Below are 7,297 nucleotides of genomic sequence, written 5' to 3'. Positions count from 1 at the left end.
CAGGCATAAGGAAGAGAGAAATGAGCTCATGTGCATTTATTTCAGGCGTCAGAGTGCAAACTTCCTGGCAGTCACAGGAAGAAATGCCTTTAGCACTCTCTTTTCTTGCCTTTCATTCACTGAAGGAATGTATGTTTCCCAGCATTCTGTTTGCTGAGAGCAACCCAATATTTGCAAATTTTTGCCTGGAGGTCATTTTTAAGTAAAAATTTCCCCTCATGGTTGTCACAGTAGGGAAGAATAGTGCAATTACAGGGAAAACAAACAAACAAAAAAACCTGTTTCATCAATGTTTCTCTGTAGGAAGGATTGAATGATCCTAGGTCTGTCTGGAAAATTCTTGGATACTACAGGGAAACATACTGAGTGTGAAACTTGATATTGGACCTTGTTGGCAAAATTAGCATTTTCTCTCTCTTGGCCCTAAAAAGGTGTGGACTGGCAGCTGCCTGATAATCCATCCAATTGATGTTTTCCTACTTATGACATCAATAAGTTTGGTCAAACCTTTCCGATTTCTGATGTGAGTAGGCAGCTTGAAACTCCTTGGGGCAGGATCATTTCCATTAGAACATCAACTAATCTAGGTAATAACAGTATGGCAAGCAGTACTCTTAGACAATTTCCCAAGCCTCTTTCCTCATGGGCAGACCCAATATGAGCTAGGAATGTGTTCACAAGGCTTGGAAAGTGCAAGGAAACATACTGGTTATGACTCTGGAAATTAGGGCCTCTGTACAAACCTGGAGTTCTCATATCTTAGAATCTAGACTTCCTAATAAATAGATGGCTGAAAAACATTTTTTTTTTTATGCCTTTCATTCATCGAAGGAGCATAAATTTCCCAGTATTCTGTGTGCTGAGAGTAACACACTGCTTGAAAATGCTTGCTTGGAGGTCATTTTTCAGTAATAATTTCCCCTGACTGTGTTACCATAGGGAAGGCACCCACACTCAAAGGGAAAAGCAAACAAACATCCAAACATCTGTTCCATCAAGTTTTCTCTGTAGGAGAGATCCAGTGATCCTAGGTCTGTCTGGAAAATTCTTGGATACTGCAGGGACACATACTGAGTGTGAACCTGGATCCTGGACCTTGTTGGCAAAATTAGCATTTACTCTCAGTTGGTCATAAAATGGTGTGGCCTAGCAACTTCCTGAAAATCTATCCAATTGCTCTTTTCTTACTTGTGACAATATCTTTGGTCAAACCTTTGGGATTTCTGAAGCAAGCAGGCGGCTTGCAATTCCTTGCTGCTAGATCATTTCCAGTGGCATGTCAACTCATTTGATAACAACACTAGATGGCACTCAGCACTCTCAGACACATTCCTACAGCCTGTTTCCTCATGGGCAGTCACTGTATGACCTAGGAGTGGGTTCATAAGGCTCAGAAAATGCAGGGAAACATCCTGGCTGTGACTCTGGAAGTTAGACCCTCTGTGGAAACATGGCATTCTCACAACTTAGAATCTAGACAGTTGCTGCAAGATATACACCTGTAAAACACTCTATTTATTGCCATTCATTCAACAAAGGAACATAGGTTTTTCAGCATTGTGTTTGCTGAGAGTAACCTACTACTTGAAAAATTTTATCCAAAGTGAGGATGAGAGTCAGTCACTAGTAAGGATGAGAGTCAGGCCAAGGTGAGAACAAGAGTCAAGCCTTAGTGAGGATCACAGTCAACATGTAGTGAGGACCAGAATCAGTGTCCAGTGAGGTCCAGAGTCAGCCTCTAGTGAGGACAAGTGTCAGGATGCAGAGTGCTTTGCCTCACACTTTGTGCAGGGCTTTGCTTCTCACAGGGCCCTGTGTTGGTTCCTCACTGGGACCTGCCTCACTCTGATCCTCAATATGGCCTGGCTCTGGTCCTCACTGCATGTTGACACCGTCCTTTACTGGGCCCTGATATGGTCTTAACTATGATCTGACTCTGGTCCACACTATGGATGCTTCTCTTCCTCAATAGGGCCTGACCTTTGTGCTCACTGAGGCCCTAGTGAAGATGAGACTGAGACCCTAGTGAGCACCAGAATCAGGACATAGTGAGGACCATATTCAGGCTAGGTGATGTCCAGTATCAGGGCCCATGGAGGACCACTGTCCTCACAGTGAGGCAGAGTCAGGCTGTAGTGAGCCAAAGAGTCAGGGCATGGGGAGGAACAGAGTCAAGCCCAGTGAAACAAAATGTCAGGCCGAGGTGAGGCAAAGTGTCAGGCCATAGAGAGGACCAGAGTCAGGGCCTACAGAGGACCAGGTTCAAGATGTAGAAAGGACAAGAGTCAAGCTGTAGAGCCGACCAGGAGCAGAGCCCAGTGAGAAGAGAATCAGTGCCTAGTGAGAACCAGACTCAGGGCCTACTGAGTTGAGACTCATGTCCTAGTGAGCATGAGAGTCAGGCCCTAATGAGAATGAGAGTCATGCCATAGTGAGGACAAGGGTCAGACTGTAATGAGGACCAAAATCAGAGCCCAGTGAGGAGCAGTGTCAGTCTCCAGTGAGGACAAGATTCATGACCCAGTGAGGCAAAGAGTCAGGAGGTAGTGACCCAAAGTGTCAGGCCACTGAGTACAGATTCAGGCCATGGTAAGGATGAGTCAGGTAAAAGTGAGGATGAGAGTCAGGCCCTATTAGAAATGAGGTTCAAGCCCTAGTGATGATGAAGATCATGCTGCAGTGAGGACAGAATCAGTCAGTGTGAGGACCAGAATCAGGGCCTAATAAGGATCACAGTCAAAGTGAGGCAATGTGCCAGGCCTTAGAGATGACCAAGTCAGGCCATAGAGAAAACCAGAGTGAGGGGCCACTTAGGACCAGGGTCAGGTAGTGAGGACCAGATTCACTGCTGAGTGAGCAGCAGTGTCAGTGTCCTGTGAGGACAAGTTTTATGAGAGAGTGAGGCAACGAGTCAGGTTGTGGTGACCTAAAGTCTCAGGCCTTAGAGGACAGAGTCAGGCCATGGTGAAAATGAGAGTCAGACCAAACTGATGACGAGAGTCAGACCCTAGTGAGGATCAGAGTCAAGATGTAGTGAGGATCAGAATCAGGGCCCAGTGAGGATGAGACTCAGGGAACATTGAGGTCCAGGGTCAAATATAGTTAGGACGAGTGCAGGACATAGGCAAGACAACAGTCAGGTCCTACTAGGATGAGACTCAGACTGTGATGAGGACCTGAATCAGGACATAGTGAGGGCCATATTAAGGCCATAGTGATGTCCAGCATCAGGGCCCACTTAGGACCAGTGTCAGTTCCCAGTGAGGCGAAGAGTCAGGATGCTGTGAGGACCAAAGTCAGACCCAGTGACTTTAGTCTGACTTAGCCCTGAATCAGGGCTAAGGATCAAGAATCAGAGTGTAGTGAATAAAAGTGTCAGGCAGTAGAGGGGACAGAGTTAAACCACAAAGAGAATCAGATTCAGTCAGGCAATGATAAGGCAAAGAGTTGGGCTGTCAGAAGACCAGAGTCAGACTGTATAGAGGACAAGATTCAGGATATAGAAAGGACCAGATTCAAGTCATAGAGTGGACCAGGATCAGACCCAGTGAGGAACAGAAGCAGTGTCTAGAGAGGAAGAGTTAGAGTGTAGAGGACAAGAATCAGGTCCTATTGAAACAACAGTCTTGACATGGTCAAGACCAGAGTTAGGCTGTAGTGAGGACCCAAACCAGAGCCCAGTGAGGAACAGTGTCAGTATCCAGGGAGGACAAGTTTCATGGTCCAGTGAAGCAATGAGGAAGTAGTGACACAAAGTGTCAGGCCATAGAGGACAGAGTCAGGCCCTGTTGAGGATGAGAGGACAAAGTGAGGAAGAGTGTCAGGCCCTAGTGAGGACCATAACCAGGGCTCAGTTAGGGCCAGACTCAGGGCACAGTGAAAACCTGATTTCATGACTAATGAGGACAAGATTCAGGAGGTAGAGAGGATGAGAGTCCAAACCAAATGAAGATGAGAGTCAAGCCCTAATGAGGACTAAGGTCAGTTCACCATGATTATTTTAATGTCCAAAATGTATACCTCCCTTCTTCAGTTTCCTTTTTTTTTTTTTGGTGCTATACTCAGTTCCCCTTCCTCTAACTTTCTATTCATTTTTAAAGCCTTTTTATTTTGAAATTAATATTCACAGAAAGCTTCAAAGACAATAGAGAGAGGTCTCATGTATCTTTCCCTCAGTTTTATCTCAGTTTACTACTATCAGTTCTGTTCAGTCGCTCAGTCATGTCGGACTCTTTGCCACCCCATGAATCGCAGCACGCCAGGCCTCCCTGTCCATCACAAACTCCCAGAGTTTACTCAAACTCATGTTCATCGAGTCGGTGATGCCATCCAGCCATCTCATCCTCTGTCGGCCCCTTCTCCTCCTGCCCCCAATCCCTCCCAGTATCAGGGTCTTTTCCAATGAGTCAACTCTTCGCATGAGGTGGTCAAAGTACTGGAGTTTCAGCCTCAGCATCAGTCCTTCCAATGAACACCCAGGACTGATCCCCTTTAGGATGGACTGGTTGGATCTCCTTGCAGTCCAAGGACTCTCAAGAGTCTTCTCCAACAACACAGTTCAAAAGCATCAATTCTTCAACCTTCAGCTTTCTTCACAGTCCAACTCTCACATCCATACATGACCACTGGAAAAACCATAGCCCTGACTAGATGGACCTTTGTTGGCAAAGTAATGTCTCTGCTTTTTAATATGCTATCTAGGTTGGTCATAACTTTCCTTCCAAGGAGTAAGCGTCTTTTAATTTTAATATTTACTACTATAGTACAATACAAAAAACAGGAAATTGATATCGGTATGTTATGTATATAGTTCCATATCGTTTCAGCACTCATGTAGATTTGTTTAACCACCAGAACAATCAGGATACAAAATTATTCCATCTCCACAAAGATCTCCTGTGTGCTATCCTTTATTACAAAAGGATAACACATAACACCACCACCCTCCTTCCCAACATTCTTAATCTGAGGCACCCTCTTCTCCATCTCTAAAATTCTGCCATTTGAGTATGTTTTATAAATGGAATCATAAGAGTGTGTGACCTTTTGTGATTTTTTTTTTTTTAAATAAACTCTGCCCTTGACACTCAGCCATATTGTTGCATGTATCATATTTTTCTCCTCTTTATTACTGAATAGTATTCTGTGGTATGGATATACTACAGTTTGCTCAATAATTTTGTTATTTCAAGTGTTTGGCCATTACTAATAATATTTCTATGAACACAGTTGTCCAGGTTTTTCTGTCAACATAGGTTTTTAGGGGTATAAATGCCTAGGGGTGTCCTTTTCATGCTTAATATATTATTTTGCTCTCCCAGATTCTGGTAAGACACAATTGATTGCAACACCTACTGAATATGTAAGAACTCGTCTCTCTAATGGGCTGAAAAGAGAATGGACTTTGATAAAGTAATCAGCATGTGCATTAATAATATGAGGAATATAGGTGTTTTAGAGAAGGCATCACAGAGTAGACACTGCTGAGGAGTTTGAACTCTGTTCAAAAGCCAACTTCATTTGTCTGAGCTTGCGTTCCTTCTTAGACTTCAGAAGTTATCTTTTAGACAAGACACTGACTTTTTTTTTCCAGAATGGCAAAGAAGTTATATTTCTTACAGACTTTATCTAGGGTGAGAGTGAGAACTATCAGCCTGAATTCATCAAATGCATGTGATACCTTATCTGTCAAATGTGTCTTAAAATATCCTTGGTTCAAAGGCAGGGATTTTTAGAAATGTAATCTGGCAGTTAAAAGGAGTTACCTTAGATAATCTCCAAACGCTACTTCTACACCAAAAAAAAAAAAAAAAAAACAAAAAAAACAAAAAAAAAAAACACCCTATAATTCTCATCAAAAATTCTGTTTTGATAAAGAAGAAACTGAGGTTTAGTGACTCAATATCATACAAACAATAAGTGGATGGGATGACCACCCAGGAGTAAAAATCAGAGTGTTGTCTATCAATTTGCCCTGTAAATGTAAAAAAGATAAAAGCTTCATTCACTTTTAAAATGAGGACACCCAATTAGGAATTGACTCAAAAAGAAAGATTTCTCTCTTTCTCATTACAGATTAGATCAGAGAAATGGATTATGGAAAATGAAACTCTGGTGACTGAGTTTGTTTCCGTGGGCTTGACAAATTGCTTCCAGCTCCAGGTTGTTCTTTTTGTGATATTTCTCTTGATTTATGTTGCCACTTTTCTGGGAAACTTGGGGATGATCACTTACATTTGAATGGATTCTCGACTCCATAGCCCCATGAGCTTTTTTCTCAGCCACTTGTCCTTTGTGGACGTCTGTTCTTCTCCTGTTATTGGTCCCAAGATGTTAACCGACATCTTTGTGGAGAAAAAAGTCATCTCTTTCTTTGGTTGTGCGGCCCACATCTGGTTTTTTGGTCATTGTGTAGTGACTGAATGTTTCCTCCCAGCTTCCATGATATATGACGGGTATATGGCCATCTGTAAGCCCCTAATGTGTACACTCATTATGTCTCAGCGAGTCTGTGGGCAGCTGGTGACAGATCCTTATACCGTGCGCCCTATAAGCACCATGATCCACACAACTTTCATCTTTCGCCTGTCTTACTGTGGTCCAAAAATCATCAATCACTTCTTCTATGACCTTCTTCCTGTTCTCTCCCTGGCATGTGCAGACACACGGGTCAATGAAGTTTTACTTTTAATCTTGGCTGGAGCTCCAGGAGTACCCAACAGCCGGATCATCTTGGTCTCCTACATTTAATTGTCATCACTGGGGAGGCGGAAAGCCTTCTCCACCTGCACTTCACACCTGACTGCTGTCTCCATCCTTTATGGGACACTCTTCTTCATCTATGTACGTCCAAGTTATAGTCTCTCCCTGGATGTTAATAAAGTTGTTTCTGTGTTCTCTACAGCCGTGATTCCCATGTTGAACCCGCTTATCTATAGCCTGAGAAACAAAGAGGTCCAAGATTCATTGAGGAGGACTTTTGAAAGGAAGAAGTTCCTTATGGATAAGTAAATGAGACCACCTTTATACTACAGATTAAGATGTAATACATTATAGGAGAAATAATACAGGGCTGGGAAATGGAAACCCTACATTAAGGTTGAAATTCACCATTCATTACTCTGTATGATTGACATTTCATGCAATATTATACTTTTGCTCAGTTGATTATCAGAGTTCTCAATAAACAGGAGTGAGATTTTGAACTTTAAACTGTGATGAATGGATTATAGAACCCTAAAACTTTAGGAAGCATTCTTTAGCTTTCATGATTAGAAATTGAGGGGTGCTTTATTAC

At 42.8% G+C, this 7,297-nt stretch overlaps 1 pseudogene; it reads left to right on the top strand.

The window, feature by feature from the left end:
- The first annotated feature begins 6,096 nt into the window (after positions 1–6,096).
- Positions 6,097–7,011, top strand: LOC122681792 (annotated as a pseudogene).
- The last annotated feature ends 286 nt before the right edge of the window (positions 7,012–7,297 follow it).

This window comes from Cervus elaphus, chromosome 1, assembly GCF_910594005.1.
Source record: "Cervus elaphus chromosome 1, mCerEla1.1, whole genome shotgun sequence".
Taxonomy (NCBI): Eukaryota; Metazoa; Chordata; class Mammalia; order Artiodactyla; family Cervidae; genus Cervus; species Cervus elaphus.
The sequence above is the reverse complement of the archived record's forward strand: the minus strand, read 5'-3'. Positions and strand labels throughout refer to the sequence as shown.